At 40.6% G+C, this 9,787-nt stretch overlaps 1 pseudogene across 1 annotated transcript; it reads right to left on the bottom strand.

The window, feature by feature from the left end:
• Positions 1-1,716: 1,716 nt before the first annotated feature.
• On the bottom strand, positions 1,717-3,442 carry LOC105517799 (annotated as a pseudogene). The gene is made up of 2 exons (XR_001002715.1): positions 3,420-3,442; positions 1,717-3,372 (listed from the first exon to the last, which is right to left on the bottom strand). The product of XR_001002715.1 is annotated as a 14-3-3 protein zeta pseudogene (transcript).
• Between the last annotated feature and the right edge of the window lie 6,345 nt (positions 3,443-9,787).

The following is a 9,787-nucleotide window of genomic DNA, read 5'->3' as shown; positions in this document are numbered from 1 at the left end:
TAGCAACCTTTGATCCTAAGCCCATACCTAGGAACTGGAATGGTGCAGGCTGCATACCAACTTTAGCACCAAGGCCATTCGGAAGGATGTTTACTTTGCTGTGAAGAAGCTTTTTAACTTGATGTGATCCCATTTGTCACTTTTTGCTTTGGTTGCCTATGTTTTTGGGGTATTACTCAAGAAATCTTTGCCCAGACCAATGTCCTGTAGAGTTTCCCCAATGTTTCCTTTTAGTAGCTTCACAGTTTGAGATCTTAGATTTAAGTCTTTGATCCACTTTGATTTTATTTCCTTTATGGTGAGAGACAGGGGTCTAATTTCATTCTGTTGCCTATGGAAATCCAGTTTTCCTAGCACCATTTATTGAAGAGACTGTTCTTTCTCCAATGTATGTTGTTTGCACATTTGTCAAAAATGAGTTCACTGTAGATGTATGTATTTGCTTCTGGGTTCTCTGTTTTGTCCCATTGATCTATGTATCTGTTGTTTTATGCCAGTACCATACTCTTTTTGTTACTATAGTTCTGTGATTCCTCCAGTGTTGTGATTCCTCCAGTTTTGTTCTTTTTGCTCAGATGGCTTTAATTATTCTGAGTCTTTTGTGGTTCCATGTAAAATTTAAGATTATTTTTTCTATTTCTTTGAAGAATATCCTCAGTATTTTCATAGGGATTACACTGAATCTGTAGATTGCTTTAGGAAATATGGACATTTTATCAATACTGATTTTTCCAATCCATGAATATGGAATATCTTTCTATTTTTTGTGTTCTTTTCAATTTCTTGCATCAATGTCGAATAGTTTTCATTATAGAGATTTTTCACTTCTTTGGTTAAGTTTGTTTCTAGATATTTTATTTTATTTGTAATAATGTAAATGGAATTACTTCCTTGATTTATTTTTCAGATTGTTTGCTGTTAGCATACAGAAATGCTACTGATTTTTGTAGTTGATTTGTACTCTGCCACTTTACTGAATTTGTTTTTCAGTTCTAGTAGTTTTGTAGTGAAATCTTTAGGTTTTTGCAAATATAAGATTATATCACCTGCAAACAAGAAAAATTTGACTTCTTCCTTTCTTTGGGTGCCTTTCTTTCTGTTGTCTGATTGCTCTAGCTAGGAATTTCAGTACTGTGTTGAATAATAGTAGTGAAAGTGAGCATGCTGGTCACCTTCCAGATCTTAGAAGAAAGACCTTCAGTTTTTCCCTGTTCAGTATGATTCTAGCTGTGGGTCTGTCACATATGCCTTTTATTTTGTTGAGGTATGTCTCATCTATACCCAGTTGTTGTTTCTTTCCACTCATAAAACTTTTATTCCACTTACATGAATTTAATAAATGTGTCCTTAACAATTATGCTTGGATTGTTCATGAAAATTTCATAAGACATTAGGCTGGGCGTGGTGGCTCATGCCTATAATCCCAGCACTTTGGGAGGCCGAGCGGGCGGATCACAAGGTCAGGAGATCGAGACCATCCTGGCTGACACGGTGAAACCCCGTCTCTACTAAAAATGCAAAAAATTAGCCGGGCATGGCGGCGGGCACCTGTAGTCCCAGCTACTTGGGAGGCTGAGGCAGGAGAATGGCGGGAACCCAGGAGGCGGAGCTTGCAGTGAGCCGAGATCGCACCACTGCACTCCAGACTGGGCGACTGAGCAAGACTCTGTCAAAAAAAAAAAAAAAAAGAAAATTTCATAAGGCATTAAACAAACATATTTCCCTGTTAACTATTTTTACAGCGCATGTATGATAGGCAATTATCAAAAAAAAAAAAAATCACAAAAGCAAAAAACCTAAAAAAAAGTTAAATACATAGGTTTTTGTTTTACTGCTGTGCTTGATATACATGACGTAATGAATACCAGGCAATTCATTTTTACTGCATCTTTACTTTTACATTTGTTCTTAGGTTGCCTAAAACATTTAAATACAAATAAAATGAGTGTAGCAAAAATAATGAAAGCTAACAGCAGGTAACTTTACAAATAATGGAATGTGAACCGTTTCTGCCCTTATCCAGAGTAAAATGGGTCACAATTTTGTCTAAAGGAACACTTCTGCAGCTGTAGTCAAAGGTACGCACATTGAGATTGAGTATTCCACAGATACACATGGTTTAACATGTGGTATCAATGGGATATCTGTTTCTGCCGCAGCCTCGTAAATGCTCCAAACCTTAAAGTATCCACAATTACTACACCTGTGACTGGAACCAAACGATCCCTTTTATTCCCCACCAGGACAAACCAATATGTAGGCAGTTTTCTTTGCTTAGACATGGAAGCAGTTTTAACACTGGCCCTTGTGAAGCCACAATGTACTAACAGTACTATGCAAAACATTAATAACTTGTATAAAAATTCCACATCCCCATATTGGCCACCTCAAGATGAAAACAGATAGCTCCCTAAATGTTAACTGGCTCTACTCCCCTAATAATAAACATAAAAACCACTTGGGAAATATAGAAATTCAAATAGAAGTAACATAAACCTGTCATAAATTGTAAACAAAAAACTATTTGTGGACAGCATAGGTGACAAATGGTCTACTGTGTAAATTTTAGAATGAGGCAGACAAAAGTTGGAAGGCCGGTTAATTTTCTTCTCCTTCTCCTGCTTCAGCTTGGTCTTCTTGGATATCCGATGTCCAGAATGTCAAGCTGTCTCTCAGTAATTGCATTATTAGTTTGCTGTCTTTGTATGACTCTTCACTTAATGTATCAAGTTCAGCAATGGCTTCATCAAAAGCTGTCTTTGCAAGAGAGCAGGCTTTCTCTGGGGAATTCAGAACCTCACAAGAGAACACAGAGAAGTTAATGGCCAGACTCAGTCTGATAGGATGTGTTGGTTGCATTTCCTTTTTGCTGATTTCAAAAGCTTCTTGGTATGCTTGTTGTGACTGAGCCACAATCCCTTTCTTGTCATCACCAGTGGCAAACTCAGCCAAGTAACAGTAGTGATCGCATTTCATTTTCAAATAGAAGAATTTGCTCTCTGCTTGTGAAGCACTGGGGATCAAGAACTTTTCCAAAAGAGGCAGTATATCATTGAAAAGAGGCAGTATATCATTGCAGCTATCTCTTAGCTCCGTCTCAATCTTCTCTCTGTATTCTTGAGCCATCTGCTGCTTTTTTTCTCAGCACTTTTCGTCCTTTGTTCAATACTTGAGATGACCCTCCAAGATGACCTACAGTTTCCTACAACATTTTTATAAGCAACTGAGAAAAGATTCCTCCCCTCATTGGATAATTAAGCTCCTTGCTCAGTCACAGACTTCATGCAGGTTGCCTTGTCATCATATCACTCAGCCTGCTCGGCCAGTTTGGCCTTCTGAACCAGCTCATTTTTATCCATGACTGGATGTTCCCGCAGTGGGCTCACCTCGCACTGGCGCGAGCTCGCCCCAGTCTACCTGGGGGGGGCTGCCGGGCTGGGCCTGGGCTCCACAGCCTGCCTATACCCAGTTTTTAAAAATTTTTTTTGTTTATTTTTGTTGTTGTTGTTGTTGTTGAATTTTATCAAATGCTTTTTCAGCATCAATTGAAATGATCATATGATTTTTTCCTTCATTCTGCTGATATGATGTATCACATTAATTAATTTGCATATGTTGAAACATCCTTGCATCCCTAGGACGAATCCCACTTGGTCATGATCTTTTTAACTGTTGTTGAATTTACTGTGCTAGTATTTTGTGGAGGATTTTTTGCATCAATGTTTATCAGAGATATTGGCCTGTAGTTTTCTTTTTCTGATGTATCTTTATCTGGTTTTGGTATCAGGGTAATACTGGCCTTGTAGCATGAGTTTGGAAGTATTCCCTTCTCTATTTTTTGGAATAGTCTGAGCAGGATTGGTTGGTCCTTCTTTAAATGTTTGGTAAAATTCAGCAGTAAGTCACTGGGTCCTGGGCTTTTCTTTGCTGGAAGACTTTTATTATGGCTTTGATCTCATTACTTGTTATTGGTCTACTCAGGTTTTGGGTTTCTTCATGATATAATCTAGGTAGGTTGTGTGTGTCTGGGAATTTATCTGCTTCTTCTAGGTTTTTCAATTTATTGGCGTAGAGTTGCTAATAGTAGTCTGTAATGATCCCCAGAATTTCTACATTATCAGTTGTAATCTCTTTTTTTATCTCTGATTTTATTTAGGTCTTCCTTCTTTTTTTCCTAGTCTAGCTAAAGGTTCGTCCATGTTGTTTATCTTTTTTTAACAAAAAAAAACAAAACAATTTTTCATTTCATTGATTTTTTGTGTTGTTTTCATTTTTATTTCATTTATTTCTGCTCTGATCTTTATCACTTTTTTCTTCTACTAATTTTGAGTTTGGTTTGCTCTTTTCTAGTTATTTAGATGCATCATTAGGTTGTTTATTTGAAGTTTTTTTTACTTTTTTGATGTAAGCACTTATTGCTATAAATTTTCTTCTTAGTACTGCTTTTACTTTATCCCATAGATTTTAATATGTTGTGTTTCCATTATGGTTTGTTTTAAGAAAATTTGCAGTTTCATTCATAATCTCTCCATTGACCCACTGGTCATTCAAGAGCATATTGTTTAATTTCCATGTGCTCATATAGTTGTTTTTTGTTGTTGTTGTTGTTGTTTTGATATGGATTCTCGCTCTGTCACCCAGGCTGGAGTGCAGTGGCGTGATCTCGGCTCACTGAAAGCTCCACCTCCCAGGTTCATGCCATTCTCCTGCCTCAGCCTCCCAAGTAGCTGGGACTACAGGCGCCTGCCACCACGCCCAGCTAATTTTGTTTTTGTATTTTTAGTAGAGACAGGGTTTCACCGTGTTAACCAGAATGGTCTCGATCTCCTGACCTCGTGATCCACCTGCCTCGGCCTCCCAAAGTGCTGGGATTACAGGCGTGAGCCACCACGCCCAGCCACTTGTATAGTTTTAAAAATTCCTCTTGTTATTGATTTCTAGTTTTATTCCATTTTGGTCATAGAAGATACTTGATATTATTTCAGTTTTCCTGAAATTTTTAAGACTTCTTTTGTGGCCTAATGTATGGGCTTCCTGGAGAATGTTCCATGTGCTGAGGAGAAGAATGTGTATTCTGCAGCCACTCAATGAAATGTTCTGTAAATTTCAATTAGGTCCTTTTGTTTCTTTGTTGATCTTCGTCTAGATAACCTGTCCAAGTCTGAAAGTGGGGTGTTGAAGTCTCCAGCTATTATTGTATTAGGGTCTATCTCTCTGGTTCTAATAATATTTACTTTATATATCTGGGTACTCCAGTGTTGGCTTCATATACATTTATACTTGTTACATACTCTTGCTGAATTGACCCCTTTTTCAATATATAATATGACCTTTTGTGTTTCTTTTTATGTTTTTTGTCTTGAAATGTATTTTATCTGATATTAGTATAGCTACTCCTGCTCTTTTTTGGTTTCCATTTGCATGGATTATCTTTTTCCATTCCTTTATTTTCAGTCTATTTGTAGGCTTTATAGGTGAAGTGTGTTTTTTGTAGGCAACAGATAGTTGGGCTTGGTTTTTTTATCCATTCAGCCACTCCATATCTTTTGATTGGAGAGTTTAGTCCATTTACATTCAATGTTGTTATTGATAAGTAAGGACTCACTCCTGCCATTTTGTTATTTGTTTTCTGGTTGTTTTATATATCTTTTATTCCTTACCACCTCTCTTATTGTTTATTTTTGCAGTTGGGTGGTTTTCTGTAGTGCTAAGCTTTGATTCCTTTCTCTTTCTTCTTTGTATATTGGCTCTACCTGTGAGTTTCATAGTTTCATATGTTTTCATGATAATAGTAATCATCTTTTCAATTCCAGATGTAGGACTCCCTTAAGCATGTCTTGTAAGGCCTAGTGGTAATGAATTCCTTTCATTTTTGCTTGTTTATGAAAGATTTTATTTCTCCCTCATTTCTGAATAATAGCTTTGCTGGCTATAATATTCTTGACTAGCAGGATTTTTTTATTTCAGTATTTTGAGTATATCATTCCATTCTCTCCTGGCTTGTGAGGCTTCTGCTGAGAAATCCACTGTTAGTGGGGCCCTTATATGTGACTTGACATTTTTTTATTGCTGTTCTTAGAATTATTTCTTTGTCTTTGGCTTTTTACAATTTAACTCTAATGTTCCTCAGAGAGGACCTGTTTGGGTTGAATCTACTTGCAATTCATTGAGCTTTCTGGACTTAAATGTCCATTTCTCTCCCAAGACATGGGAAGTTTTCTGTTATTGTTTCATGAAATATATTTTCCTCATCTTTCCTCTTCTCTTCTACTTCAGGAACACCCATAATACAAATAATTGTTTGCTTTATGGTGTACCAAAAATTTAGTAAGCTTTCTTCTTTTTTCTGCTTGGTCTAGTCTATTATTGAAGCTGCTGATTGTATTTTTAATTTCACTCATTGACTTTTTTAGCTCTAGGATTTCTGTTTGGTTCTTTTTATGATACCTATCTCTTTGTTGAAGTTCTTGTTCAAATTATCAATTGTTTTCCTGATTTCATTGAGTTGTCTATCTGTATTTTTCTTGTATCTGAATACATTTCCTTAAGGTTGTTATTTTGAATTCTTTTTTCTGGAATTTCATCTGCTTCCTCAAGATTGGAGCCAGTTACTAGAGAATTATCTTTTTCCTTTAGAGGTGACATGTTTTCTTGCTTTGTTGTGATTGTGTGTTCCTATGTTGATTTATATGGCTTTGGTGAAAAAATCACCTCTTCCAATTTTATGGAGTAGGTTTAATAGGAAAAGACTTATTTATTTATATGAATGGGACCTGGGGTGTTGGTTCAGAGGGGTGTACTAGCCTTGGTTTTAGGAGGATATAGTAGTGTAATGTAACCTCCATGTAGTTTCTTCAGCCGTTATCCACACTAGTGGCATTTGGCCATTTCTCAGTGGCCTAGTCTGAAATAATTTGTGGCAATGGTGGTGCAACTTTGCCAGGGCTGGGTTCACTGGCCTGTTTCTCAGGTCAGAGGCATGTGTGTGCATATGGTGAATTGACCAACTTGGGAGCTGGCTCACTGGGGTTGGGACCACTGGGGTTGGAGCCATGGGGCTATTACTCTCTCCAGGAGTATGAGTTGTTTGGCCATCCTGGGGACATGCCTGCCAGGAGTGGCTCACAGAGCTGTTTCTCAAAGGCCTAGGACATGGGTATAAGGCTGCTCAGCTGACCTGGAGGGGTGTCCACTAGGAGGCCAGCAGGGCTGTCTCTTAGGCCTGGTATATGGGTGCATAGCTGCTTGGGTGGCCTAGGGATGCACCTGATGGGGAGATCCATGGGACATTTTCTCAGGCCAGGACACAGCTGCACAACTGCTTGACTGGCCTGGGGGTGTTTCTGTAGTGGGTGTCCCACTGGGCTGTTTTGTAGGTCTGAGATATAAACACAGGGCTGTTTGGTTGGCCTGCAGGTATGCCCACAAGAGGTGGCCTGTGGGGCTGTTTTTGGTGCCTGAGACATGGATGCACACCTGCTTTGTTGGTGTAGGAGACAGGTCTTCTGGGGGCAAGCACAGGGTTGTTGCTTATGCTCATGACAGCTTCATGGCTGCTCAGTTGACCTGGGGACACTTCTGCTGGAGATGGCCCACAGGGCTGTTTCTTAGGCCTGGTATGCAGGCACATGGCTTCTTAGCCAGCCCAGGGCATGTTCACTAGTGATGGCCCACAGAGCTGTTTCTCAAGTCCTGGATATGGGCTCTTGGCTGCTTGACTGGCTTGGGGTCGTGCCTACCAGGGGCAGCCTGCAGGAGTATTTCCCAGGTCTTTATGGGAAATGCAGGGCCATTAGGCAGGCCAGGGGCATGTCTGCAGAGGTAAGGGTGCTGTGGGGTTGTTTCTCAGGTCCTGAGCATGGGAGCATAGCCACTGCACTGGCCTGGGGGCATATTAGCTACTAGGAGGCTCAGGGGCCTCTCTCTCTTGTGGGAGGGTGCAGAGCAGTTTGGCCAGCTCAAGACAAGTTGGCCCTGGACAGGACTGGCAGACTGTTCCTCTGGCTGGAAGTGCAGTAAGCAGGGGTTTGTTTTCTTGCTGTGCAGGACCAGAGTCACAGCTGATCCTAGGCCCAGGCTCTGTGCAGCTGACGGATGGCATTCAGCCAAGCGTGTGGTGTGGGCTTGGCCTAATGAAGATGGAGCACCCCAGTGCTGGAGATATGCAGTGGCTACGGGCCCCCAGAACAGGGTGTGCTTCAGAGTTTGCTCTTTTCTCAAGATGGCATTATGCTGCAGCAGCTTGGCCCACAGGGAGTGGGATGGGGGGAATGGGGAGCGCGCACCTTGCTCTCCTGATCTGGAGCAGTGTAGCTGCATGAATTCCCAGCAGCTCTTCAAACTGGGCTCAGGGCTTGGGAAGACTGTAGGATTCTTCTGTAATAAGGACTGTAGGTTTCTGCAGTGGCAGTAGGGGCTGGTGGAGATCTTGTGCTTACCTTTTCCCGGGAATAAGAAGTCTCTCCTGACTCTGGGTACATCCAATCCAGGCAGGGGAGACAGGGCTATAGAGGCCCAGTGCCTCCTGGCTGCCCTCCTGGATTTCTAATCACCACAGGTGCATCTCCACTCCCCCACCACACTCCACCACTCTCCCTTCCATGCTGCAGTCAAGCCTTAATCTGTTTATTCGTTGTGTTGGGCCTTTCTTGTGGGATAGATGAATACCAGGCGTCTCTCCCCAGCCATCTTGCTGACATCACTTACTATTGAAGGATTTTAAGCAGAGGTGTGACTTCATGAAACTCATGTTTTAAAACATTAATGAGTTGGAAGCTGGGGGCAGATGGGGATGGTTAATGGATACAGAAAAATAGCTAGAAAGAATTAATAAGATCTACTTTTTGGACCTGCCTGGCCAACATGGTGAAACCCTGCCTCTACTAAAAATACAAAAATTAGCCGGGCATGGTGGAGAGCACCTGTAATTCCAGCTACTTGGGAGGCTGAGGCAGGAGAATCCCTTGAACCTGGGAGATAAAGGTTGCAGTGAGCTGAGATCGCGCCATTGCACTCCAGCCTGGGCAACAAGAGTGAGACTCTGTCTCAAAAAAAAAAAAAAAAAAAAAAAAAAAAAAAAAAAAAAACTACCCTATGATGTCACAACAGGGTGACTATAGCCATAATTGTACATTTTAAAATAACTAAAAGAGTATTATTGGATTGTTTGTAACACAAAGGATAAATGCTTAAGGGATGGATATCCCATTCTCCATGATGTGATTATTATGCATTGCATGCCTGTATCAAAACATCTCATGCATCCCATAAATATATATGCCTATATACCCACAAAAATTAAAAAATTTTTGAAAAACCCACTAATGAGTCAACGAAGTTTATGCTTCTGCTTTCTGGCAAAAAAGACTCTCCTGAGCTAAACCTTTCCTACCAAACCAGTCTATTTTTCATTCCTCTCCATCTTTTCATGTGTGATAGTCGTTTCCTGATAAGCATTAATTCAAAGTTCAGCCCTTATAGAAGTGTTCTTCCCCTCTCCCTTCTCCTGTGGGAGCACAGTGTCTGTATAAGGGAAAGTTTACTACTCTTCCCTGGGTACAGCTGGTCTATGTGTTGCCATTTTCTGCTGGACTCCAATTGAGCTGTCTCAACCAACTTATCTCTAATCCATCCCTGTCCATTAACTTCTGTCCTAGAATCCACTTGGGATGGACAAACACTACCACCAGAACTCTGGAAGCACCAAACTCCATTACTGCTCTCATCTCAGTAGCCCGGGAGTCCCTTGGTCTTGCAGTCCTCCGGTACCCTGGGGCTACACAGGAAC

Source organism: Colobus angolensis, unplaced genomic scaffold, assembly GCF_000951035.1.
Source record: "Colobus angolensis palliatus isolate OR3802 unplaced genomic scaffold, Cang.pa_1.0 Scaffold308, whole genome shotgun sequence".
NCBI classification, from domain to species: domain Eukaryota; kingdom Metazoa; phylum Chordata; class Mammalia; order Primates; family Cercopithecidae; genus Colobus; species Colobus angolensis.
This window is presented reverse-complemented; position numbering and strand designations above follow the sequence as displayed.